Raw genomic sequence first — 10,000 nt, 5'->3', positions numbered from 1 at the left:
AGAGCACGGGGGGGGGGGACAAAGACAGGCGGCAGCAGCTTCGGTGAACGTCACCCGGGAGGCGACCGGGGCTGTCCCGGGGCAGTCCCGGGAAGCCGGCGTCCGACACAGGGAACCGTCAGCTGCCGGACCGGGGCGAATCCCCGCGGCCACGGCAGGGGTGGGGGCTCGAAGACAGCCGGCAGCCGCTTCGGTGAACGTCACCCGGGAGGAGACTGGGGCCCTCCCGGGACCGTCCCGGGAAGACGACGTTCGGCACGAGATCCCGGCCGCGGCCGGACCGGCTCGAAGCCTCGCGGTCCCGGCAGCAGCCGGAGCCGCTCGCCGCCTCGGGCTCCCGGCCCCCTACAGATCCGGCGACTCGTTCGCGGGCGGCGGGGGGAGGCAGTGGAGGGGGTGCGGGGAGAAGCGGCAGCGGAGGCGGAGGGGGGGGGGGGCTCGAAGACAGCCGGCAGCCGCTTCGGTGAACGTCACCCAGGAGGCGATCGGGGCCGTCCCGGGGCCGTCCCGGGATGCCGGCTTCCGGCACGGGGTCCCGGCCGCGGCCGGACCGGCTCGTATCCCCGCGGCTCCGGCAGGGGGGGGGGGGGCTCGAAGACAGCCGGCAGTCGCCTCGGTGAACGTCACCCGGCCGGCGACCGCGGCCGTTCCGGGGCCGTCCCGGGAAGCCTGCGACAGGCACGGGGGTCCCAGCCGCGGCCGGACCGACTCGAAGCCCCGCGGCCCCGGCACGGGGGAGGCCCAAAGACTGGCGGCAGCCGCTTCGCTGAACGTCACCCGGCCGGCGACCGGGGCCGTCCCGGGGCCGTCCCGGGATGCCGGCATCCGGCACGGGGTCCCGGCCGCGGCCGGAGCGGCTCGAAGCCCCGCGGTCCCGGCAGCAGCCGGAGCCGCTCGCCGTTCGGGCTCCCGGCACCCTACGGATCCGGCGACTCGTTCGCCGGCGGCGGGGGGAGGCCGTGAAGGAGGTGCGGGCAGAAGCGGCAGCGGAGGCGGAGGAGGGGGGGGGCTCGAAGACAGCCGGCAGCCGCTTCGGAGAACGTCACCCGGCCGGCGACCGCGGCCGTTCCGGGGCCGTCCCGGGAAGCCTGCGACAGGCACGGGGTCCCGGCCTCGGCCGGACCCGCACTGGGTGCCGCCGCCTCGGGCTCTCGGGACGGTATGGATCCGCCGACTCGTTCGCCGGCGGCGGGGGGAGGCAGTGGAGGGGGTGCGGGCAGAAGCGGCCAGCGGAGGCGGAGGGGGGGGGGGGGCTCGAAGACAGCCGGCAGCCGCTTCGGTGAACGTCACCCAGGAGGCGATCGGGGCCGTCCCGGGGCCGTCCCGGGATGCCGGCTTCCGCCACGGGGTCCCGGCCGCGGCCGGAGCGGCTCGAATCCCCGCGGTCCCGGCAGCAGCCGGAGCCGCTCGCCGTTCGGGCTCCCGGCACCCTACGGATCCGGCGACTCGTTCGCGGGAGGCGGGGGGAGGCAGTGAAGGAGGTGCGGGCAGAAGCGGCAGCGGAGGCGGAGGGGGGGGGGGGTGCTCGGAGACAGCCGTCAACCGCTTCGGTGAACGTCACCCGGGAGGCGACCGGCGACCGGCCCGGGAAGCCATCGTCCGGCCCGGGATCCCGGCCGCGGCCGGACCGGCTCGAAGCCCCGCGGCCCCGGCACGGGGGAGGCCCAAAGACTGGCGGCAGCCGCTTCGCTGAACGTCACCCGGCCGGCGACCGGGGCCGTCCCGGGGCCGTCCCGGATGCCGGCTTCCGGCACGGGGGTCCCGGCCGCGGCCGGAGCGGCTCGAAGCCCCGCGGTCCCGGCAGCAGCCGGAGCCGCTCGCCGTTCGGGCTCCCGGCACCCTACGGATCCGCCGACTCGTTCGCCGGCGGCGGGGGGAGGCAGTGGAGGGGGTGCGGGCAGAAGCGGCAGCGGAGGCGGAGGGGGGGGGGGGCTCGAAGACAGCCGGCAGCCGCTTCGGTGAACGTCACCCGGCCGGCGACCGGGGCCGTCCCGGGGCTGTCCGGGGATGCCGGCTTCCGGCACGGGGTCCCGGCCGCGGCCGGAGCGGCTCGAATCCCCGCGGTCCCGGCAGCAGCCGGAGCCGCTCGCCGTTCGGGCTCCCGGCACCCTACAGATCCGGCGACTCGTTCGCGGGCGGCGGGGGGAGGCAGTGGAGGGGGGTGCGGGCAGAAGCGGCCGCGGAGGCGGAGGGGGGGGGGGGGCTCGAAGACAGCCGTCAGCCGCTTCGGTGAACGTCACCCGGGAGGCGACCGGGACCGGCCCGGGAAGCCATCGTCCGGCCCCGGATCCCGGCCGCGGCCGGACCGGCTCGAAGCCCCGCGGCCCCGGCACGGGGGAGGCCCAAAGACTGGCGGCAGCCGCTTCGCTGAACGTCACCCGGCCGGCGACCGGGGCCGTCCCGGGGCCGTCCCGGGATGCCGGCTTCCGGCACGGGGTCCCGGCCGCGGCCGGACCGGCTCGAATCCCCGCGGTCCCGGCAGCAGCCGGAGCCGCTCGCCGTTCGGGCTCCCGGCACCCTACGGATCCGCCGACTCGTTCGCCGGCGGCGGGGGGAGGCAGTGGAGGGGGTGCGGGCAGAAGCGGCAGCGGAGGCGGAGGGGGGGGGGGGCTCGAAGACAGCCGGCAGCCGCTTCGCTGAACGTCACCCGGCCGGCGACCGGGGCCGTCCCGGGGCTGTCCGGGGGATGCCGGCTTCCGGCACGGGGTCCCGGCCGCGGCCGGAGCGGCTCGAATCCCCGCGGTCCCCGGCAGCAGCCGGAGCCGCTCGCCGTTCGGGCTCCCGGCACCCTACAGATCCGGCGACTCGTTCGCCGGCGGCGGGGGGAGGCAGTGGAGGGGGTGCGGGGGAGAAGCGGCAGCGGAGGCGGAGGGGGGGGGGGGGGGCTCGAAGACAGCCGGCAGCCGCTTCGGTGAACGTCACCCGGGAGGCGACCGGGACCGGCCCGGGAAGCCATCGTCCGGCCCGGGATCCCGGCCGCGGCCGGACCGGCTCGAATCCCCGCGGCCCCCGGCACGGGGGTAGGCCCAAAGACTGGCGGCAGCCGCTTCGCTGAACGTCACCCCGGCCGGCGACCGGGGCCGTCCCGGGGCCGTCCCGGGATGCCGGCTTCCGGCACGGGGTCCCGGCCGCGGCCGGAGCGGCTCGAAGCCCCGCGGTCCCGGCAGCAGCCGGAGCCGCTCGCCGTTCGGGCTCCCGGCACCCTACGGATCCGCCGACTCGTTCGCCGGCGGCGGGGGGAGGCAGTGGAGGGGGGTGCGGGCAGAAGCGGCAGCGGAGGCGGAGGGGGGGGGGGGGCTCGAAGACAGCCGGCAGCCGCTTCGGTGAACGTCACCCGGCCGGCGACCGGGGCCGTCCCGGGGCTGTCCGGGGATGCCGGCTTCCGGCACGGGGTCCCGGCCGCGGCCGGAGCGGCTCGAATCCCCGCGGTCCCGGCAGCAGCCGGAGCCGCTCGCCGTTCGGGCTCCCGGCACCCTACAGATCCGGCGACTCGTTCGCGGGCGGCGGGGGGAGGCAGTGGAGGGGGTGCGGGCAGAAGCGGCCGCGGAGGCGGAGGGGGGGGGGGGCTCGAAGACAGCCGTCAGCCGCTTCGGTGAACGTCACCCGGGAGGCGACCGGGACCGGCCCGGGAAGCCATCGTCCGGCCCCGGATCCCGGCCGCGGCCGGACCGGCTCGAAGCCCCGCGGCCCCGGCACGGGGGAGGCCCAAAGACTGGCGGCAGCCGCTTCGCTGAACGTCACCCGGCCGGCGACCGGGGCCGTCCCGGGGCCGTCCCGGGATGCCGGCTTCCGGCACGGGGTCCCGGCCGCGGCCGGACCGGCTCGAATCCCCGCGGTCCCGGCAGCAGCCGGAGCCGCTCGCCGTTCGGGCTCCCGGCACCCTACGGATCCGGCGACTCGTTCGCCGGCGGCGGGGGGAGGCAGTGGAGGCGGTGCGGGGAGAAGCGGCAGCGGAGGCGGAGGGGGGGCGGGGGGGACGATAGTGGCGGGGGGGCGGGGGGTGCTCGAAGGCAGCCGGCAGCCGGTTCGGTGAACATTCGCCGGGGCGGGGGGGGCGACCTGTCCGTGCCCGGGGCAGCCCCGGGAAGCCGGCAGCCAGCACGGGGTCCCGGCAGCACCTGTTCCCTGCCCTGGGACTTGCCGTGCCCGGCGGCCGGTTGCCGGGTGGGGGGAGCGATGAGAGGCGGGGCGCAGCGGCCGGGGCAGCGCCGGGCGGCAGCGGGGGGCTGGGCGGGTGGGGTAGGCGTCGAGCGGCAAGCCCTCGGCTGCAGCGAATGTTCGGCGGTGCGGGGCGGGGGGGGGACGGGACGACACGTTGGGGGCGCCGAGTCCGAGCCACCCCCGGCCCCAGGGGCGGCCGGAGGGGGAGGCCGGTGCCTGGCCCTGGGAGCTGCTGGGCGCCGGATGGCCGAGGGTGCGTCAGAAGCCGCCCGAGCGGTCGAGCAGGTCCTCCAGAAAGGCCTAGGGTGGCTTCGAGGGCCCCGGGAGCAGTCGAGGGAGGCCTCCAGGCAGGTCTGGAGTGGATGGGAGGCCTTCCAAAGCAGACAAGGGAGGCTGCCAGCGGGGCCTAGGCTGGCACTGCAGCCTGTAAATGGTTGGGGGGGGGGCCTCTGGTGCGGCCTGGAGTCTCTGGGTGGCGTCCAGAGAGGTGCAAAAGATCCTCTGGTGCGGCCTGTGGTGGCGGAGAAGCCTGCAGAGCGTGCGGGGGAGGCTTCTGGTGCGGCCTGGGGTGGGTCGGAAGCCTGCAGAGCGTGCGGGAGAGGCTTCTGGTGCGGCGTGGGGTGGCTGAGAAGCCTGCAGAGCGTGCGGGAGAGGCTTCTGGTGCGGCCTGGGGTGGCTGAGAAGCCTGCAGAGCGTGCGGGGAGAGGCTTCTGCTGCGGCCTGGGGTGGCTGAGAAGCCTGCAGAGCGTGCGGGGGGAGGCTTCTGTTGGGGCCTGGGGTGGGTCAGAAGCCTACAGAGCGTGCGGGGGAGGCTTCTGGTGCGGCCTGGGGTGGGTCGGAAGCCTGCAGAGCGTGCGGGAGAGGCTTCTGTTGGGGCCTGGGGTGGCTGAGAAGCCTGCAGAGCGTGCGGGGGAGGCTTCTGCTGCGGCCTGGGGTGGCTGAGAAGCCTGCAGAGCGTGCGGGGGGAGGCTTCTGCTGCGGCCTGGGGTGGCTGAGAAGCCTGCAGAGCGTGCGGGGGAGGCTTCTGGTGCGGCCTGGGGTGGCTGAGAAGCCTGCAGAGCGTGCGGGGAGAGGCTTCTGCTGCGGCCTGGGGTGGCTGAGAAGCCTGCAGAGCGTGCGGGAGAGGCTTCTGGTGCGGCCTGGGGTGGCTGAGAAGCCTGCAGAGCGTGCGGGAGAGGCTTCTGCTGCGGCCTGGGGTGGCTGAGAAGCCTGCAGAGCGTGCGGGGGAGGCTTCTGTTGGGGCCTGGGGTGGGTCAGAAGCCTACAGAGCGTGCGGGGGAGGCTTCTGGTGCGGCCTGGGGTGGGTCGGAAGCCTGCAGAGCGTGCGGGAGAGGCTTCTGTTGGGGCCTGGGGTGGCTGAGAAGCCTGCAGAGCGTGCGGGGGAGGCTTCTGCTGCGGCCTGGGGTGGCTGAGAAGCCTGCAGAGCGTGCGGGGGAGGCTTCTGCTGCGGCCTGGGGTGGCTGAGAAGCCTGAAGAGCGTGCGGGGGAGGCTTCTGGTGCGGCCTGGGGTGGGACGGAAGCCTGCAGAGCGTGCGGGGGAGGCTTCTGCTGCGGCCTGGGGTGGGTCGGAAGCCTGCAGAGCGTGCGGGAGAGGCTTCTGTTGGGGCCTGGGGTGGCTGAGAAGCCTGCAGAGCGTGCGGGAGAGGCTTCTGCTGCGGCCTGGGGTGGGTCGGAAGCCTGCAGAGCGTGCGGGAGAGGCTTCTGTTGGGGCCTGGGGTGGCTGAGAAGCCTGCAGAGCGTGCGGGAGAGGCTTCTGCTGCGGCCTGGGGTGGCTGAGAAGCCTGCAGAGCGTGCGGGAGAGGCTTCTGCTGCGGCCTGGGGTGGCTGAGAAGCCTGCAGAGCATGCGGGAGAGGCTTCTGGTGCGGCCTGGGGTGGCTGAGAAGCCTGCAGAGCGTGCGGGAGAGGCTTCTGCTGCGGCCTGGGGTGGCTGAGAAGCCTGCAGAGCGTGCGGGAGAGGCTTCTGCTGCGGCCTGGGGTGGCTGAGAAGCCTGCAGAGCGTGCGGGAGAGGCTTCTGCTGCGGCCTGGGGTGGCTGAGAAGCCTGCAGGGCGTGCGGGAGAGGCTTCTGCTGCGGCCTGGGGTGGGTGGGAAGCCTGCAGAGCGTGCGGGGGAGGCTTCTGGTGCGGCCTGGGGTGGCTGAGAAGCCTGCAGAGCGTGCGGGGGAGGCTTCTGGTGCGGCCTGGGGTGGCTGAGAAGCCTGAAGAGCGTGCGGGAGAGGCTTCTGGTGCGGCCTGGGGTGGCTGAGAAGCCTGCAGAGCGTGCGGGGGAGGCTTCTGGTGCGGCCTGGGGTGGCTGAGAAGCCTGCAGAGCGTGCGGGAGAGGCTTCTGGTGCGGCCTGGGGTGGCTGAGAAGCCTGCAGAGCGTGCGGGAGAGGCTTCTGCTGCGGCCTGGGGTGGGTCGGAAGCCTGCAGAGCGTGCGGGAGAGGCTTCTGCTGCGGCCTGGGGTGGGTCGGAAGCCTGCAGAGCTTGCGGGGGAGGCTTCTGGTGCGGCCTGGGGTGGCTGAGAAGCCTGAAGTGCGTGCGGGGGAGGCTTCTGGTGCGGCCTGGGGTGGCTGAGAAGCCTGCAGAGCGTGCGGGGGAGGCTTCTGGTGCGGCCTGGGGTGGCTGAGAAGCCTGCAGAGCGTGCGGGGAGAGGCTTCTGCTGCGGCCTGGGGTGGCTGAGAAGCCTGCAGAGCGTGCGGGGGAGGCTTCTGCTGCGGCCTGGGGTGGCTGAGAAGCCTGAAGAGCGTGCGGGAGAGGCTTCTGGTGCGGCCTGGGGTGGCTGAGAAGCCTGCAGAGCGTGCGGGAGAGGCTTCTGCTGCGGCCTGGGGTGGGTCGGAAGCCTGCAGAGCGTGCGGGAGAGGCTTCTGCTGCGGCCTGGGGTGGCTGAGAAGCCTGCAGAGCGTGCGGGAGAGGCTTCTGCTGCGGCCTGGGGTGGGTCGGAAGCCTGCAGAGCGTGCGGGAGAGGCTTCTGCTGCGGCCTGGGGTGGGTCGGAAGCCTGCAGAGCTTGCGGGGGAGGCTTCTGGTGCGGCCTGGGGTGGGTGGGAAGCCTGCAGAGCATGCGGGGGAGGCTTCTGCTGCGGCCTGGGGTCTCTGGGTGGCCTCTAGAGAGGTGCAAAAGACCCTCTGGGTTGGGCTGGGGTGGCTCTTGGACCCCTGCCACACAGTGGAGAGAGGCCTCCGGCCCGCCACCTGTGTCCCTGTGTGCCTGAGTGCCTGTGTCCCTGTGTCCCTGTGTCCCTGAGTGCCTGAGTGCCTGAGTGCCTGTGTCCCTGTGTCCCTGTGTCCCTGAGTGCCTGAGTGCCTGAGTGCCTGTGTCCCTGTGTCCTTGTGTCCCTGTGTCCCTGTGTCCCTGTGTGCCTGAGTGCCTGTGTCCCTGTGTCCCTGTGTCCCTGTCTGTGTACCTGTGTGCGAGAGTGTCCGGCACGCCACCCAGCGGCGGCGGGCAAGCAGGTAGGCGGGTGGGCGGGCCGGCGAGGGCCAGTGTGAGTTTGGGGGGTGGGAGGGGAGGCGGCAGCTGGAAGCGTCAGAGGAGGGGGCGTGGCTCCGGCTGGCCCCGGGAGCAGGTTCCCGGGACCGGGACCGGCTGGACCCGGCGGGTGGTTGATCCCGGGGCGGGGGGCAGAGGCGGCGGGAAGCGGCAGCTGCGTGTGCGGCGGGGGGGTGGAGGGCGAACCGCGGCGGGAAGCGGATGCTTCAGAGCAGGTTACGGGGGCGGGGACGGACGACACCACCTGTCCCCGCCCCGGGACGGGCTGGACCCGGCGCCCTGGACCCGGCGCCGTGTACCCGCCGCCGCCCCCCGCCGCCGCCCCCCCTCCGCCACCCCGGGACCCCGACGTTTTTTGGCGCCCGCGCCTTTTGTTGCTCCCCGCCTGCCCGCGCTGCCCCGGGCCCTCCCCCGGGGCGGGGCGGGAGGGAGGGACGGACGGACGGGTAGCCGGGGATCTCCGAGCGCGCGCCACCAGACCGAGGCGGGTCCCGCCGGCGGCGGCGGCGGCGGCGGGCGGCGGCAGCAGCAGCAGCAAGCGACGGCGGGGGGGGCAGGCTAGGGAGAGAGGGGGAGCGGCATGCGGTAGGGCTGGGGGGTTTGTTTCGGGGGGGAGGGGTGGGGGGGGGGTGGCAGCGGTCAGCGAGAGCGGGGAGAGGGGGAGCGGCATGCGGTAGGGCTGGGGTGTTTTTGGGGGTGGGGGCGTTGGGGGGGATTAGCGGGCGGGCGGGCAGCCCAGCCAAGCGGCAAGCCGGGGGGCGGGCGAGGGCGGCTTTAGGGCCGGAGGAGCGGAGCGCAACCTCCCCCGTGCAGGCTCCAGCGTGGAGAGCAGCAAGTTTTTGGGGACGGGGGACGACGGACGGGAGGGGCAGCGGCGAGAGGCTAGCTGCGGCAAGGGGCACCGGCACGGCCGCCCTAACAGCGCCGCCTCGGTCGCAGGGGTTAGAGAGCAGCCGGGCAGCCCGGGAGGGAAGCGGCAGCCCGCGTCGCGATCCCCCCTCCAGGGGACAATGTGGGAAGGGGAAGCCGCGGCGGCTTTGGCGGGGGGTGCCCAGCTGCTAGCGGCTTCGGGGGGCAGTTAGCGGCGGCGGGGGGGGGGGGAGATGGGTCGCGGCAGCGGCAAGAGATAACGGCGGGCGGGGGGGGCTCCGTGCAAAGCGGTAACGGGAGCCGGGGGGTGTGGGGAGCTGGGGGGTGGCAGCAGCGGCAAGAGGCAACGTCGGGAGGGGGGGCTCCGCGCAAACCGGTAACGGGGGCCGGGGGGTGTGGGGGGGGGCGGTGGTGGCCGCGGCAAGAGGCAACGGCAGGCGGGGGGGCTCCGCGCAAACCGGCAGCGGGGGGGGGGCGGGGGTAACGGCAAGAGGCAACGGCGGGAAGGGGGGGCTCCGCGCAAACCGGCAGCGGGGGGGGGGGGGCGGGGGTAGCGGCAAGAGGCAACGGCGGGAAGGGGGGGCTTCCGCGCAAACCGGCAGCGGGGGGGGGGGCGGGGGTAGCGGCAAGAGGCAACGGCGGGAAGGGGGGGCTCCGCGCAAACCGGCAGCGGGGGGGGGGCGGGGGTAGCGGCAAGAGGCAACGGCGGGAAGGGGGGGCTCCGCGCAAACCGGCAGCGGGGGGGGGGCGGGGGTAGCGGCAAGAGGCAACGGCGGGAAGGGGGGGCTCCGCGCAAACCGGCAGCGGGGGGGGGGCGGGGGGTAGCGGCAAGAGGCAACGGCGGGAAGGGGGGGGCTCCGCGCAAACCGGCAGCGGGGGGGGGGCGGGGGGTAGCGGCAAGAGGCAACGGCGGGAAGGGGGGGCTCCGCGCAAACCGGCAGCGGGGGGCGGGGGGGGGAGGCGGTCAGGAGCGGGGGGAGATTTCTAGAGATGCCGGCAGACCTTCTCCCCGGAGAACAGCGCTGTTGAAGAAAAGACTGCTTCAGAACACAACCTTTAATGAAAGACGCTCGATGAAAACAACACTTAATAAAAGAAGGTTTCATGCCGACTGCCTCTCTTCATTTACGCCGCCGCGGGGGGGGGGGGGGTTGGGGGCCGGGCGGGCGATACCAGGCGGCCCTCGTCCCGGGGACCACGTCTACCCCGCGGTTCCAGCCTCCGCGCGCTAAGTGCCCGCCCGGCCGCGGGGAGCACGTCTACCTCCTGCCGCACGGCTCAGTGCACTAAGTCCCCCCTCGCCATGGAGAGCACGTCTACCTGCCAGCTCAGGGAGAGCACGTCTACTCACCGAGGGAGAGCACGTCTACCTCCTCGGGAAGGAGAGCACGTCTACCTCCTGGGAAGGAGAGCACGTCTACCTCCTCGGGAAGGAGAGCACGTCTACCTCCTGGGAAGGAGAGCACGTCTACCTCCTCGGGAAGGAGAGCACGTCTACC

The sequence above is a fragment of the Melanerpes formicivorus genome, unplaced genomic scaffold (genome assembly GCF_026170545.1).
Source record: "Melanerpes formicivorus ecotype bairdi unplaced genomic scaffold, bMelFor1.0.p_v2 SCAF_757, whole genome shotgun sequence".
Classification (NCBI taxonomy): Eukaryota; Metazoa; Chordata; class Aves; order Piciformes; family Picidae; genus Melanerpes; species Melanerpes formicivorus.
The sequence above is the reverse complement of the archived record's forward strand: the minus strand, read 5'-3'. Positions refer to the sequence as shown.